Raw genomic sequence first — 17,550 nt, forward strand, 5'->3', positions numbered from 1 at the left:
GAAGATGGAGCTGAGCCAAAAAGCGAAGCACTCGATTTACCGGTCGATCTACTTTCCTACCCTCATCTATGTTCATGAGCTTTGGGTCGTGACCGAAAGAACGAGATCCTGGATGCAAGCGGCTGAAATTAGTTTTCTCCGTAGGAGCCAGTTGACGTGGCTCAGGCAACTGATTAGGATGCCTCCTGGACGCCTCCCTGGTGAGGTGTTCCGGGCACGTCCCACCGGGAAGATACCCAGAGGGGGACCCAGGACACGCTGGAGGGACTATGTTTCTCCGCTGGCCTGGGAACGCCTTGGGATTGCCCCGGAGGAGCTGGCCCAAGTGGCTGGAGAGAGGGACGTCTGGGCCTCCCTACTGAAGCTGCTACCCCAGCGACCCGACCCCGGATAAGCGGAAGACAATGGACGGATGGATGGATGGATTTGACTCTTGTTGTCACTTCCATGTTTTTTTCTCTTTCCTTTCATTTTTGTTTCCTCATAATTGTTGCTGCTTTTCCACTTTGATGTCTTTAATTTAATAAGGTTAATTTCGTAACAGGAGAAATATCCTATTTACACTAAATAGCAACCCAACCCACCACACTGTTTTACAAAGTGAAAACTAAATAAATGTTTATTTTCATACTGAAAATGTATTTATTTCTGAGATTTAAACAAAACTCAACATTAATGCACAAAGCTGTTACGTCTTTACAGATCAAACTACCAAAAAGAAAAAAAAATCAAGTTTTAAACTCTGAATTTTCTGCAGGTGGAACATTTTGTTGGATCTGGGTTTATTCATTGGGATTTCCTAAGTTTTCCCTGTAGCAGTAATGGGGGACATAATCAGGTTTGAAAGCAACAAGAGACAGTGCAGAGGCATGGAAGATAGGTGTAAATCTGATCAAAGTCCTGTGGATAGTTTACTCATTGAACACATGTTTACCTGCCCCTCTGCTTGTAGCTGCTCTAATCAGTGGCCTTTATTCTCAGTTAAAGTACCCTGTGTCGTACTCTTTCCGTCATGTTCACATCCATTTACCACTCAGCAGAGTGAGATGTCTTGAATGTGAAAGGATCTGTCTGGGAGGGAACCAGCCTTCCACTGGGAGCCAGCAGGGAACACATGCTGGAGAACCATAATAAAGGGATTTGACCGCATTCTCTGTTTCTAGTAAACCTAAACTATATTCATTAGGACAGCAGTGCTAACAGAAGAGAGAGGTAGGAGCTGCAAGGTCAGTATGCTTTCCACCTGAGTTTTCTTCAAGCTTGACAATGAAAACATTATTTACAAACTGTTGCAGCTCGGAGAACAGTTTTCATCTCAATAGAGTTAAAGATTCGTTTTTGGTCTATGCTCTGATTGCTGTGTGTGTAAATGCATAATATGTGTTGGGTACCGGGTTTATAAAATTCAGCAATGAACTTTGAAAAGATTTAAAATTTAAACCCGACTCAATTACACTATGATTGCCAGGAGTCATTTAAGACACTATTCATGCAAAATGACTGCAGTTGTTTGAATCAAAATATATCAAAATGTACAATTTCACCCAGGTGTAAAGCCTGGCTACACATGAAAACCTCTTCTCTGCATGTAATGGAAAAACCTTCTTGGCCTGTATACCAGAATTGTTGGCTAACATCGTTCAGTTCCCATCCTCAGAAAGTTAAAAATAATGTTAATGTCTTAATTTGCTGGTCTCATAAAGCAGGGTTTTTGCTGATTTCAACGCATTAGAGAAGGAAGGCTGTGGTCAACTTCTGCTGATTAAATGCTCTTGATTAAAACATCATCATAATGAGCCCTCAAAAGCAGGACTTTTGCTGACAAGGGTACCATGCAAGGGAGTAAAGTAATTAGCAATGATCTTAAAGAGTCAGTTGTTGCCACCCAGTCTTGGGAGGCTTTCAAGGGCAGCTCCATACTATTTGAGGTTCGTCAGTCTTAATCATAAGACATCTGAGACAGTTGCCAATCTTTCAATGAGTAAACATCCCAGCAAATTTACCCCAAGTTTAGAACGTGTTCTATACAACCCCAAGCACCCCATCTCCACAAGTCTCAATAAGTTAGTTATATGTTATGAGAAAATTCTGAATAATTAGAAAAAGGCAGAGCAAGTAAGGCTTGCTGCAACAGTTGCCGGAACGAGAAGTCCCTCTCTCTTCAAAAGAAATATTTTAGCTTAAGTTATAATTACAAAGTTGCATCTGAATCAACCACAAGGCCTCTGAAGCTAAATCCATGCATGGATGAGAATAAAGAAGATATGTTGAGCCATGACACAGAGCATAATGTTCAGATAAAATCCAGTATATCAGCACAAAACATCTCATAAACCGTTACACGTTAGAGGTGGAGTTATGATTTGGACTTGGACCACTGGACCTGGATATCTCACAGTCTTTGAAATGGCCATACACTCGTTTGGATAAGACAGTTTTTAGATTTAAATATGAGGCCCTTTGTCTGCCAGCGTAACATTGGTCCAAATGGGCTCGTCAACAGGACTGCCACTTTAACTGGATCAACAGATCTAAAAGAGAATGGAGAGATGAAATAATCCAGGCATTGTTTTGGCCCAGTCAAAGTCCTGACCTTATTCTGATTGTAATGCTGTGGTGTCACCTTAATAGAGCTGTTCAGACACTAAAGTCTGCAAACCTCAATAAACTGAAGCAATGTACCAACATTTGCTCAAAAAGATGTAAAATGATAAAGGCATACAAAAAACTGCTTTTCTCTAAGGTTGGTTCTAAACGTGGTTGAATCATTGGGTGTACATAAGTTCCCCATGCCTGTACTGTCTCCCCTTAAAACTAGTTTTTTTCGCATGATCATGTGTCCCAGACTGGGGAAGATGTGGAGATAAATGACAATAAAGTCAAAAATTTCACACCAAACAAGGACAAGGGAATCTAATGTCATCATTTTAGATGAGGAAGAAAGATGATTCAAAATAGTTATCAAAAGAAGACCTCATGAAAAACGTGCAAAACTAACACGGATCAGACACTAATGTCCACGCTGAGGTTATTTTATAATTCAATTCAATTCAATTTTACTTATATAGCTCCAATTCACGATACATGTCATCTCAAGGCACTTTACAAAGTCAAATTTAATCAAATTATACAGATTGGTTAGAGACCGACCGGGAGATACAGACAAGACAGAGCAGAGACACAAAAAAGAGACAAAAGAAGCACACGTTCATCCAGGAATCCTTTCTACATTATATGATAATAGCGGATGATCTCTCTTCCCTGGATGATATCACAACTAACAGAATGCCAGATCAGATGTACCTACTATGAAGAAAAAAGAGAGAGAACTAAAAGATAAAAGATGAAATATGATGAACTCAGCAGAGTGAGAAAAATAGACCCTGATGTCCTCCAGCAGCCTAAGCCCATAGACCAGTTCACGCGTGACATCATGGCTACCGCTGGTAGGCAAAAAACAGTACTGTTCTCGTCTACTACATGACAAAACGGGTGATTTAGAGCGTACTTTTACTTTGTTTATTTATGGAATCTAAGCAATGCCTACGACTTGTTGTGCTCCCGGTTGCACAGAGAGGCATTCCAAATCGTTGGATGTACGTTTCTGTCGTTTACCGAAGGACGAAGAAAGAAATGGATATTTTCAATGAAAAGAGCGCAGGCAGACACTCCCAATGGACTGGGGGAGCCATCATACTACGAGAGAATTTGCAGTCTACACTTCATCTCCGGTAAATACAACTTAATTCTGCTCTAGTCATTGTTCTACTTAAATAGCGGCGGAGGGGAGGTGGCGATCGCTAGACAGGCCGGAGAAGTGGAGTCGATGCGCTGCAGCAGCAGCACGCCACATCAATTTAGTTTTCTTTATGCAATCAGTGTGCAATAATGTGTGCCAGACAGCAGCTGCCTTATGCCCCTGTTCACGCGCGCTAGTACGTCTGTGTTTACACTGCAACGTCGCCGACACCCCCACCCATTTTAATAAGACAAAAACACCAAAATAATCCGTAGTGAACAATGTTTTTTTTTTAAACCTACCGGGTGGGTCTTCCTCTCTGCTGAGGCGCGGTCTGTGTCCCACGCCGCTTTCTGCTGTTACACAAACATGTCTGAACATCCATCCATCCATCCATTTTCTGACCCTCTTAATCCCTCATGGCGTCGCGGGAGTTGCTGGAGCCTATTTCCCGATATAAAATAATTGTAGCCGTCCAGTGGTTTCATGCTTTCGTGCTCTCTCGTGTGTACTGGCCTGCGTGTTTATAAGGCAGCTGTATATGTCGCGGTACGGAACACTTGGCCAGCATTTCACAGACTCGCTCCGTCCCTTCAGGCTTTTGCTGTGTGGATCTGGCAATCTGATACCATCAACCATCAACTTACTCTTAAAACGATCTTGTGATACGTTATCTAAAGAAGAAAAATACGTGGAGAACTCAGTTTCTCTGTTTGCGTCCGCCATTGTGTTCGCCTTTTGCCTACCAGTCCGGTGCGCATGCGCGAAAAACCCGGATGAAAACAATAGCAATGAACTGGTCTATAGCAGCACAACTATAGAGGTAGCTCAGGGTAACATGAGCCACTCCAACTATAAGCTTTGTCAGAAAGGAAAGTTTTAAGATTAGTCTTAAAAATAGATAGGGTGTCTGCCTCACGGACCAAAACTGGGAGTTGGTTCCACAGGAGAGGAGCCTGATAGCTAAAGGATCTGCCTCCCATTCTACTTTTAGAGACTCTAGGAACCACCAGCAGACCTGCAGTCTGAGAGCGAAGTGCTCTGTTAGGAACATACGGGGTAATCAGAGCTCTGATAAATGATGGAGCTTGATTATTAAGAGCTTTATACGTTAGAAGGAGAATTTTAAATTCTATTCTTGATTTAACAGGAAGCCAATGAGGGGAAGATAAATTTGGAGAAATATGATCCCTCTTGTTGATTTTGATCAGAACTCTTGCAGTAGCATTTTGGATCAACTGAAGACTTTGAACTGCATTTTGTGGACTTCCTGATAATAAATATTACTTTGTAATAAGTGTGACAAAGGTCTTTACAGCTCTAAAAACATGTTTCTAGAGCTATAAAGGACTTTTACTATCCAAAGAACCATTAATGGTCCTTTGGATTGTAAAGGTTTCTCACCCGTGTACTAGCTGCTTAAAGGGTACATATGCAAAATACATTGTGTTGTACTTGAAGTGTCTAGGAGTGCAGCAAATTTTAATACAGTTTGTCCAGGTGAAGCATCAATGTCTTTATATTCTGTTTGGGTCATATTTTTCCATCCGTTCAGTTTTCTCTGTTTTCTATTACATTTTTTGAACAATTACGTCACAGTATTTGCTGTGCTCTGCTTAACAAGGTCATTTGCAAATACACAATAAAGCATTTTTTTCAAGCTCCAGGATGCTGAAGCATTCTGCTCCACCCCATTTGGCCATGTCTGTAGTATGCTGGGGGATGGTCTAATGACTCGTATGGGTTAATACACCCATCACCGTTTTGATGGGTGGCCCATTCTTCAGTCGTGCAATAATTCTTTTGAGTGCTATAACCTGGTGTAATAAAACTGTAATAACTGTGCAATAACTATTTGATACCCTGTGCAATAACCTGTGCAATAATCCTGTACACTGCAATGCATGTAAAATAACTATTTGAAATTTAGATTTTTTTCCCCCAATCACTGTATATATCTGGATGTGCTGTATATACCTCATGCACCTTTTCCTCCTTTGTGCACCTTATGTTGCTTATAAGAGCCAATGTCACAAGTAAATCTCTCCATTGTGAGATCAATGAAGTTCTATCTTATCTGAAATGACGGATTCCTGAAATTGGTTAGCCAGAAGTCCATGACCTTGTTTAACAACATAATAGACAATAGAAAAAACTGAGTGGCTTGAAAAATATGACACAAACAAAATACAAAGAGATCTAGGCAGCTCCTGGACAGACTACATTCAACTCTTCTGCACTCCTAGAGACTCCAAGTACACAACAAAATGTATGTAAGGGCTAAAATAGTGGATTATGCACAATATGTGCAATTTAATACATTACTTTAGTAAATTAAATCTGTAACTGGACAAACTTTTTGTGATATAATTTTCTTTTCTGCTTTTGTTTGAACAGACTGGCAGTAGGAGCAGTAAGGGAGCTGTGCAATGGGATTTATTCAGAATCAGAACCTGACTTTGGGCAACATTCAGACAGAGATCCCTTTCAGGGAAGCCACCACAGCATCATCAACCGGTATTGAGCCATTCTTAGCCATCTTCTAAAAGCGGTATATCTGTTTTACTATTGCTTTGACTTCACATCAAGCTTTCTAACACTAAACAAAGTATAGCAGAAGCTGCCACAGACAGCTTTTAATAGGTTCTACAGCAGCAGTTTAAGTATCCAAAGAAAAAGAGTAACTGTCAAATGGTAAATGGCTTGTACTTGTATAGCACTGTATCTGGTCTGGTGACCCCAAATCGCTTTACACTACCGTCAGTCATTCACCCATTCATGCACACATTCACACCCTGACGGTGATGAGCTACGTTAGTAGCCACAGCTGCCTTGGGCGCAGAACGACAGAGGTGAGGCTGCCATGCATCGGCTGACAAGATAAAAAGACTTCTGTGAGAAAACCAGGACTGGCAAACTTTTTCTAACAATGCTAAAGTTAGCATCTGCTTGGTGCCAAAGGGCTATTGTAAAGGTTTTAATGAGTCTGGATTCCCTTTATCATCTCTGGTGGAACATTTGAAACACTTTGACTAATGAAGGCTGAGCTGGATAATTTTACACATGCTGAAACAATAAATCCAGCTCATAAGATGTGAGGATACATGATATTGGTTTCATGAGAACTAGACACAGAAAAGATAAAAGGGATATCTTTTCACTTTGTTTGTTTATATCAGTCAATTTGTGATCTATATACAATGAGTCTAACTTTGCTCAGCCTATTTATTGAAGATTTTATGCATATCTCTCTTTAAGAAGCTCTCTTGAAAATGCTCCTAATCCCCAAAAAGCTGTGAAAATGCATTAAAGGTATACTATGCAACCGGGGTTGATTTTCCAGCGAGGCTCCCCCCAGAGGGCGAAAGTAAAAATGCACTGTCATAAACATGCTCAGCTGTTCTGGTTTCTCCGTCAAGCCAGGTGTGATAGTTTTGAGCTTAGCAGACAGGCGAACGCAACGAAAAGTAAAAAAAAACGGCAGTACAAACAATGACTAACACAGTGAAAGTATGAACATCAGGGTTTCCCGTAGCGCTATCTTGGCGATGCGGCCGCCTCGCCAAACTCACGCTACCGCCTCGCTAACATAAAAATTTATTAAAAAAAATAAAAATAAATAAATAATTATAATATATATAATTATTATAATAATAATAAAAACTCTGATATGCTTGCATGTTTATTTGACGTTAACACGTGGTTCTTTGTTGTTGCTTTCGCGCGTGCATATAGTGAATGGCAGGGCAAAAACAAATGGAGTTCTCGCCGTAAAGCAAGACCGACTCTCGCGGTCTTGCACGAGACTTCTGAGCCTGTGGGTGCGGGCCGAGGGCTCAAGTACGGTATTTCCCCCACAGACCACCAGGGCGGCCGAGAAAACCTTTGTTCGACCTGAAATGACTCATTTAATCATCCAAAACGGTATGGAACACATTAATTAACTGAAAAATGTTGCATAGTATGCCTTTAAGTTTATATTTCTCTGTTCTATATAGGATTATCAACACAGGCTTCAACTATGGTCTAAGTATTTTAAATTTTTGACTAGAAGATCAAAAGTGTCTCTAAAGCAGATGCTAACTTTAGCGGATTATCGTATTTGCATAATGCGTTTCCATTTGGCAGAAGCTTCATTAACTGGGCATGTTGGCCCACTCAACAAGCAAAGGAAGATTGTAAGAAATCGTCTCAGAAACGCTCAATGCCGTGAGAAGAAGAATTCAATAAATGTGCCACATTATTACCACTGCCTGATCTCTGCAGGACAAACCTTCAGGTGTAAGATTAGATGGATGTGTGTGTGTTTTTTACAGAATTATAAAAAGTCCCTGAAAAACGTTATATGTAAGCAGCATATGTTACCCAAAAAACCTTGTTGAACATTTCTGTATTAGTATCACTCAGAGAAAGAAAATAACAGAGAGAAAATAGCTTTGCCAGGGGTGCTGATGCAACCTTTTACTCTACCAGCATAAAGCTTTTGATCTTTTTGCTGATTGCTACCTGGATCATTTTCACATTCTCCCACAAAAGATCTAGAATAATTTATCTGAGGGCAACATATATCGAATGACCCTCTCTGCTTTTGCCCATAACTTATATTGCCAAAAGTATTCGCTCAGCCATCCATAACGTTGAATTCAGGTGTTCCAGTCACCTCCATAACTGGACTGTGAATGCATTCCACCACGTGGGCATGCAGTCTGCTTCTACAAATATATGTGAATGAATAGGTTGTTGTCAGTGCTGGAATTCCAGAATAGACCCATGACAGCATAACATCTGTGCAATTAGTTTAGTTTAGAAATTTTCTCAGCACTAAATAGTCCACAATAAGCGGTATTATAACAAAGCTGAAGCAAATGGGAACCACATCATAATAGCCATGTAGAATCACAGAGTGGTGAAAAGGTCTGCAACTTTCTTTGGAGCCAGTAGTTACACACCTCAGAATTTCATGCTGCTTTGAGATTAGCTTGGAAAGAGTGCATCAAGAGCTTCAAGGAATGGGTTTCAATAGCTGTGCAGCTGCATCCAAGACTTACGTCACCAATTCTCATGCAGAGACATGTTCTCTAGAGTGATGATTGTGCCTCTCTGTCTGAAAATCCAATGGATGAGGCTTGTAGGCTGTTGCCAGGAGATCAGCACTTGTTTCTCTACATTATGCCAAGTGTAAATCATTATTGTATTGGGCTGTTTTTCCAGGAGCTGGGTTCAGCCTCTTACTTCCCGTAAAAAGGAGCCCCCAATGCTTTCAAAACATATTGGGTGACTTCATGCTCCTGATATTGTGGGGACAGTTTGGGGATGCCAATTTTCCAGCACAACTGCCCAAAATCAATCAATCAATAATGACATGGATTAGCAGATTTGGTTTGGAAAAAAAAAATCCTGATTTTATCCAAATAAAAATAGTTTAAGGATGAATTGGAACTGGTATTCAGGCCTTCAAATAGGCTTTTGTTTGTGATGAGGACAATGTCTGCATATGTAGAGTACTTGAATACAGTTGGAGTGCTTTCCTTATGGTGTAGGAGCCAAAGCAACATATCCCTGGTTTTACTTCCCTGCATTTGTATATCGAAAAGAAATACAACTGTCTGCCTGTTCTCTGTTCCTCCCCCTCAACAGTCAATAGCACCATCATAGTGCTGGGCATGTTGACCTTTGGCCTGCAGCTGTGCTTAGTTCTGTTCTTCATGCTGAGATGTTGGAGGCTTGAACGAAGAGTTCACAAGGCTCTCAAACAACCAGACTCTGTTAACAAGCTCAGTGGTGAGTATTTCTGCTGCCCTGGTTTGTGTTTTATTTCACAAAGAGATTCAGAGGGAAAGTGTTCCTAATAACATGCAAGATCCCCATCCTGTAATGAATGGTGTGGAGCAGAACCCGGAATTCAGCCAAAACAATGTTTTTCCTTTTGCTGGATTTTATTGAAGGGCAAATGAACAAAAACCGGATCCAAAAAGGGGGTAAGGCAGACATCCAATACACTTGACAGGAACAGAACTGGGCAGAATAAACAGAAGCAGGTTAACCAAAACAGGATCAAGGTGCTGGGGTTCTTACCGAAACAAACGAGGAGGAACAGATGCGTGGGCATTAAGTGTGATGAACTGACCGGGAGCAGAGAACTAAGGCAGGTTTAAATAGGCGGATAGACAGGTGAGCGGAGGGAAAATAATCAAGGACAGGTGGGAGTGATTAAGGGAGCAGACAGGAACACTAGAAAATAACCCTAAGACAAAACCAAACAAACCAAGCACAGAAATAAAAGCAGAGCTAAAACAGGGACCAGATAACTAACACAATAAAGGGGCTAAAGTAGAATCCAAAAACGGAAATAAACCCAAAGGCGATAAGAGCTACTTAACCAAATAATAAACATAAACCAGAACAAAACGTGACAGAGCCCCTCCCTCAAGGACGGATTCCAGACGTCCTTCGAACCGAAAATAAAACAGATTAGACCGGGTGGGTGGAGGGGGTTACAGGACGGAGGGACACAGTCCATACAAAACAAAACAACCCGACACGGCGAACAGATGAAACAAAATCCAAAAATGACCCATCAAATCCTGAACCATAAACAACCCAGACAGGGTGAACTAAAAACTAACCGAAAAGTCTCAAGAAACAGTGTTTTAGAAACAAAGGTCTGGTGGGCGGCCCGGAGGATGACCCCCAAGATTCAGAAGCTCCGGCGGGGGTCCCAGAGGACGGCACCGGCGAGTAAGATTGTTCGGGGGTCGTCTTGGAGGACGGCCCAGGCGAGACACGATCTCCGGCGGTCGTCCCGGAGGACGGACCAGGCGAGACAGGCAGACAGGAGACAGGAGTCCGGCGGTGGCGCAGGACTTCAGACGACCGGCGGCGGAGCGAGACCCTCGGAGGCCAACGCCTGGAGAGGAAGAAAACAGAAACTGGCGCCGGACTAAAGGCTAAGGACGGTGCCGCACCAAAAGCTGGGGACGGCGCCGGACTACAGGCTACAGGAGGCGCTGGACTACAGGCGACTAAAGGGGAAGCCTGGCTACAGGTGACTAAAGGAGGAGCCTGGCTTCAGGTGGTTGGAGAGGGCGCCTGGCTATCGGCTGCTAAGGAGGGAGCCGGGCTACAGGCTGCTAAGGAGGGAGCCGGGCTACACGCTGCTAAGGTGGGAGCCAGGCTACAGGCTTCAGGAGGCCCCGGGCTACAGGCTTCAGGAGGCCCCGGGCTACAGGCTTCAGGAGGCCCCGGGCTACAGGCTTCAGGAGACCCCGGGCTACAGGCTTCAGGAGGCCCCGGGCTACAGGCTTCAGGATGCCCCGGGCTACAGGCTTCAGGAGGCCCCGGGCTACAGGCTTCAGGAGACCCCGGGCTACAGGCTTCAGGAGGCCCCGGGCTACAGGCTTCAGGATGCCCCGGGCTACAGGCTTCAGGAGGCCCCGGGCTACAGGCTTCAGGAGGCCCCGGGCTACAGGCTTCAGGATGCCCCGGGCTACAGGCTTCAGGATGCCCCGGGCTACAGGCTTCAGGAGGCCCCGGGCTACAGGCTTCAGGAGGCCCCGGGCTACAGGCTTCAGGAGGCCCCGGGCTACAGGCTTCAGGAGGCCCTGGGCAACAGGATTCAGGAGGCCCCGGGCTACAGGCTGTGGATGGGGCCTGGCTACAGGCTGTGGATGACAGTGCTTTAAAGCTGCGGGGAGCCGGCAATGGAGACTGGGCTTTAAAGCTGCGGGGAGCCGGCAATGGAGACTGGGCTTTAAAGCTGTGGGGAGCCGGCACTGGAGCCGAGATTGAGGGCGGGTCCCCCAAGGCCCCTTCTTGGGGCTTGGGTGGAAGCGGTTCCTCCTGGACCCCCTCGTTGCCCGCTGGCGGCGGACCCTCCTGGGTCTCCTCGTCGCCCGCTGGCGGCGGACCTCCCTGGGGTTTGAGCAGAGGCGGACCCTCGGGAACGGGTGTAGGTGGTGGGCTATAGAAAGCCTGGAGGGCCGACTTGTAGTGCCCCTCCACTTCCTTTAATTTTGCCTCCAACTCAGCTGAATAGTGAGAAAACAGGGTCTCCCTCAGATGTTTAATTATGGGGGCATAAGCTCTTAATTTGTCCTCCAACAAATTATGCTCAGCGTGAGGGGTGCCACCAGGAGGAGCTGTGGACAACTCCACTGCGGGAGGCGAGGGAGTGTGGTCTGCCAAACAGGAAAGGGGGTGAGTTTGGGGCTCAGCAGCAAACCGCAAGCGAACTGGCTCGTCGACTCGCTGCCCCCTACTGGTGGAAGAGTGGCAGGCAGATGAGCCTCTCCTCCTCCGATGGCAGGACGGTGGGTTTGGTGATGAGGCAGATCCACCTTGGGAGAGCGGAGCTGCTTCAATCCGCGGGGAGTTCCGCAGCTCCATGTTAGGAGATGACTCCAGAGCCGATAGTGGAAAAAGGTCCGGGCGCAGATCCCGCACCACCTCTGCTTCGACCTCCATAGAAAAGTCTGGGTCTGGAAAACACCGCCGCGGAGAAATGCTGCTGCTGCGGAGGTGACATTTGGGACCGACACCGGGAGGACAGAACGCTAATCTGGTTCCCCTGAAAGAAGATCCCATTATCGATCCTTCATCCGCCCCAAGGAAGAGATCCGGTGAACAATGCGAGCCGGCGAGCTGGGCAAAGTGCCGGCTTTGCAGAGCGCTGCTCTTCCAGAAAAAGAAAAATGAAGCGGGGACGGGTTCTTATTTCTTTGGTCGGTTCATCTGTAATGAACGGTGTGGAGCAGAACCCGGAATTCAGCCAAAACAATGTGTAACTAAAACAATAAAGGGGCTAAACTAGAATCCAAAAACGGAAATAAACCCAAAGTCGAAAAGAGCTACTTAACCAAATAATAAACCAGAACAGAACGTGACACATCCTGAGTAATTCTAAGTAACAAATATCCCATTTTTTCCCTACCCCTGACCCTTGTGACATTTTCACATCACATAATTGTGACAGTTATCAGAATGCTTTACAAATATACAAACAGCATGCATTTCTATTCAGTCCCCCTTACTCTGCAACCCTTACATAAGATTCAGATAAACCACTTGCCTGCAGGAGTCGTATAATTAGTAAACAGAGTGGGTAATTTAATTGCAGTATAAATTGAGGTGCTTTATGGAGGCCTCAGGGGGTTGTTACAGAGGATTAGTGTAATGGTTACTGCTGGTGAACCCGATATTCAGGCCGACACAAAGTTACGTATTTTTAAAAGGTTTATTAAGAGGATGAAAAATGGCAGGTGAGGCAGGCAAACAGAACCAGACTAGGCAGATGAATCTTGGTAGAAGGTGCAGGCAGGCAGGGCTGAGCAGGAGACCAGATTAATTCTTACTGGTCCCACTTCATACAATCAGAAAAGTTACTCACCAGAGCTTTGGCAGGAGGAAGACGAAGAGATGATGGAGGGATCAGCGTTTGAGGGTTCCTGTTTTGCGTTTTGTCCCCTCGGTGTCAGTCCCCGACGTCACCTTCGCGGCAGCAGCACATTCGCGCAGCAGCCCCGCCGTCGCAGACGCAGGCGAGTGGCCAGTGTGGTTGTCACCTCTGACCCTGCTGCTGTCTCTGTGGGTTTGTGCTCTACCTCTTCTGGTCGGCGATCGATCAAGCCGGCCCAGCGGTCGTCAGTGGCTGAGTCTCCGTCTCAGCTAACAGCCTCCACCGATCCTGCGGCCACTTCCTGCCCGGAGGACCGAAGCGCTTCACTCTTTGAGACTGACCTCCAGAGACCGACTACAAGATTCTGGAGGACAAGATAAGAACTTTGGCCCCTCTGGTTGCCGCCGACCAGCGATGCCGGTACCCAGGAGGGTCCGCCTCCAACCAGCGATGCTGGTACCTAGGAGGGTCCGCCCCCGTTCTGTGACGTTGCTGTACAGCTGTCTCTCTCTCCAGCCTGCAACTCAGTCTCCTGTCAGGGTCGTGGAGGCCGAGTACCCCGTCAGGTCAGGAGAGGGTGGGGGTCTTGTCGGGGTCCTCAACGTTACAGCCGGGTCTCGCGGCCTTGTGAATTAGTGAAGCCACCAAGACCCCCTGGAGATTCTAAAGCCTCCTGGCCTTCCCAGAGGACTCTGTCTCCACTCATTCTGTGGGACAGTCAGCTGTCAGAGCTTTTTTGCTGGCAGTCACTACCGGGGACACTCCAGAGCCTAATATTGAGGGTTTTCATCTCCAAAGAACTGGGGCCACCTGAATTCTGTAGCCAGGCGCCACCTGAATTCTGTAGCCAGGCGCCACTAGAATCCTGTAGCCAGATGCCACCTGAACTCTGTAGCCCGGGGCTTCCTGAACTCTGTAGCCCAGACCCGTCTAAAGCCTGTAACCAGGCGCCACCTGTTTCCAGCAGTCTGGTCCCGCCTGTAGCCTGTAGACTGGCGTCTTCGGAAGCCTGTAGACTGGCGACTCTCGAGGCCGTTAGCCAGGCGCCTCTCGAGGGTTTCCTTTTCAGACGCCTGTCTCCGGGGGTCTCGCTGAAATCTTCTGAGGTTCCTGCTCCACCATCAGCTTTGATGTCCGCCGGAGCACTTGCCATGCCGGAGCCATCCTCCGGAGCACTTGCCATGCCGGGGCCATCCTCCGGAGCACTTGCCATGCCGGGGCCGTCCTCCTGGACGTCCGCCGGAGCACCTATCACGCTGAGGCCGTTCTCCATGACGCCCGCCGGAGAACCTGATTCTTTGGGGTCGTGCTCCGGGCCGCCCACCAGACTATTTTTGTTTTACCAGAGTCTGTTCTCGGAAATCTTCTGTTCATAGTTCACCCTGTCAGGGTTGTTTTTGGTTTAGATTTTGATTTAACTTTTTTTTTCCACCCGCTCGCCCTGTATGGGTTGTTATTATTTTGTTTGGACTCTGGGTTCTGTTTTGTCTGGATTCTTATTTAGCTTGTGTACTGTTATTTGTTATCCTGTCCCTGTATTAGTTGTGGTTTTCATCATGTGCTCTGTTAGTTTCTGCTTTATTTTCTATCTTAGGTTTGGTCCTTATGTTATTCTGGTTCTGTATTTACCTAGTTTGGATTCTGTTCCCTTCCACTGGTCCTGTCAGCTCCCTCAGTCACTCCCCCGTCCTTGATCACTTCCACCTGTTCTGATTAACTAGTTGTTCTGATTAACTAGTTGTTCACTCTGCTCACCTGTTCCTCTGCCTATTTATACCTGCCTCAGTTCTCTGCTCCCTGCCAGAACGTCACACATGTTTCGCTTTCCTGTTCACCTGTCCTCCGGTAAGAGCTCTCCAGCATTCTGTTTTTTGCCTGTCAATCTGTTTTCTGATTCAAGTCTGATCATCTGTTTTTGAGTTTGCCAGTTTCCTGTTTTTGTTTTGGATCCGCTTGGATGACTGCTCGGAACTCGGCACTGGATAGTTTTCTGTATACTTGCCTGATTCAACCTCACCATCTCCTTCAATAAATCCTGTTCATCATACTTTTTGTGTCTGGCTGAATACCGGGTTCATCACATCCGTAAATCATTACAACTTGTAGAGAGAAGACCACAATCACCCCTTTAGATTAAATCCTACATCAGAGAACCAAAAATATGTGTGATCACGTAAGTGTCATCTGTGTTGTTTTGTTACGGCAAACTGAGCTCAGACTGCCGTAACCTAGAATGGGCCATATGACCCATTCAGCGACAGATCCAACCCTCTTAAGGTACATAAGCAAGTTTTTAATAAAGGCAGCCCACATGAAGTACTGTATATTAACCTGAAAAATCCGTCCGTCCGTCCGTCCGTCCGTCCTGAAAAATCATTTACTATATCTCAAGTTAAGCTAACAAAGCTTAACTTAAAAATACTACGCAGTTATTAAAAGATAAATGTAAAAATCCTGCAGTTATTCATCAACAGTGAATTTTAATTTACACAATTTCACACAGAATGTTTGATATTAAAGCTTTGTATTTAGAATGGGGGTCGGCACCTCTAGTCCTTAAGCACTGGTGCCAACTTTTCCACGCATTCTTGCCCAAACACACCTAGATTAAATGAATGGTTAATAGTACATGCGCAAACATGCCAAGGGGGCAATTCAGCCTTTTGATTCAGGTATGTTGGAGCAGAAATGCTTCCAAAACTTGCAGGACAGTAGCACTTGAAGACTGGAGTTGCTGACCCCAGATTTGGAATATATTGTGTGAAAGTCTAATTATCTCATTTGTGTCTCTTTAGTGCTCCCGTACTGTTACCCAGAGGTTTATAAACAGAACACCTATTTGCTCTACAGTGAATCTCCTTTTGCATTGCATACATCCTCTGTAATGGAAAACTACAAAGATCCAACAGATTATCCATATTCACCATCTGTTCCCTGGGACCTAGTACAATAGTAATAAAAATAGGTTTTCACATTTGAATTGGATGTGATTTAGCTTTTCTGTCTTTATTTAATACCTGATTGATGTAAAAATGCCTTGTATGGAATGTGAAAAATTAAATGAAATGTACTACACGGTGGTTATCAAAAAACAAACTTAGAGATTTATTACTTTCATCTATATAATGTGAAAGGTATTTGTTGTGAATGAACCAGCAGATCATAATGTATTCCCTAAGCAAAGCAATTTTTCTATGAACACAACTGACAAGCTGTGATTTTAGTTTTAGCTGCATCCTGAGACTTTTTTAAAGAATGTTAGACATGACTGAAAACACAAAATGACTTAAACTGAATGCTGAAGGTAAGTTTTGTTAAAATTATTAAAATCATACAACACTTCTCATGCTTGTCCTTATGTGACTTCATCTGGTGACATAAATGAAAACAATCTTATGAGCCATAGATGTGATGATGCATGCTTTAACGTTGACACAGATTGTGTACGACTCTCTTTTTTAAGTACAGGAGGAAATACTTATTGTGCTGGCCTGTCTAATAAAGATGTTTTTGGCAAAAACATCTATATTGGCAAATCCAAAAACATTTTGGTCTGTTAACGTAAAAATCGAAGGACCCTCCACTATGTTTAAATTATATATTTGGTACCCTGTAGACAAAAATAAAGGGTGACAAAAAATATATGAATGGTTTCTAGTCACTATGAGAATACTATGATAATAAGGTAACTGTTAGCCATTAAGGGTGAGAAAGCTAGCATCCTGGCAACTTATGATATTGTGTTTTATTTGGAATGTGTCTATTTCAAAATGTTTTGGAAAAATAGATACACAAACACATGCAAGTAGAGTGCAAGACGATGTACAGACATACATTTAGTCAGATTAGTATTCTAGGGTTAATTTATTTGTATTAGATAATAATTAGAAATTGCCCATATTTTTTATGCTAAATGGTAAACATGACTTTATCTTATGTTTTACTCATTATATTAAATGAGCCTGAACCAAGTCCCAGACACACTTTCTACTTTTAAGACTAGGCTTAAAACTTTCCTTTTTGATAAATTGTATAGTTAGAGTGGCTAAGGTTATCCTGAGCTATCTCTGTAGTTATGCTGCTATTGGCTTAGGCTGAGGGAGGACATCAAGACCACATTCCCTCACTCTGCTTCATTCTACTATTACTCTCATGTTTTTGGAGTGTTATGCCAGAAGCTGTGTGAATATGCTTATTATTATTATTATTAATTATAATTTGGTATTATAATTTAAACAATAAATCATTCAACTCAAAATTCCGCTATAACAAAATATAGTTCAAATGGTGGTGATGTTAGCTATAAGCTTGTAAGTATTTATACCACTAATGCATTAGTTAATTTGCTGTTATGAACTCATTTATACTGGAATAAATGATCTGGTCGGACTTGTGACCGACGAGGTTTATCCAGCAG

General features: G+C 44.2%; 1 protein-coding gene and 1 long non-coding RNA gene across 7 annotated transcripts in view; one reads left to right on the forward strand and one right to left on the reverse strand.

Moving 5' to 3' along the window:
- LOC105919271 (anoctamin-4) overlaps positions 1-17,550 on the reverse strand; it is a 170,306-nt gene that overhangs the window by 46,418 nt on the left and 106,338 nt on the right. The gene's annotated exons all lie outside the window — the stretch shown is intronic.
- On the forward strand, positions 474-16,699 carry LOC105919272. Its single transcript, XR_001165286.3, has 4 exons — positions 474-1,226; positions 6,137-6,256; positions 9,377-9,520; positions 15,929-16,699. It is a non-coding gene; the product is annotated as an uncharacterized LOC105919272 (long non-coding RNA).

Source organism: Fundulus heteroclitus, unplaced genomic scaffold, assembly GCF_011125445.2.
Source record: "Fundulus heteroclitus isolate FHET01 unplaced genomic scaffold, MU-UCD_Fhet_4.1 scaffold_50, whole genome shotgun sequence".
Classification (NCBI taxonomy): domain Eukaryota; kingdom Metazoa; phylum Chordata; class Actinopteri; order Cyprinodontiformes; family Fundulidae; genus Fundulus; species Fundulus heteroclitus.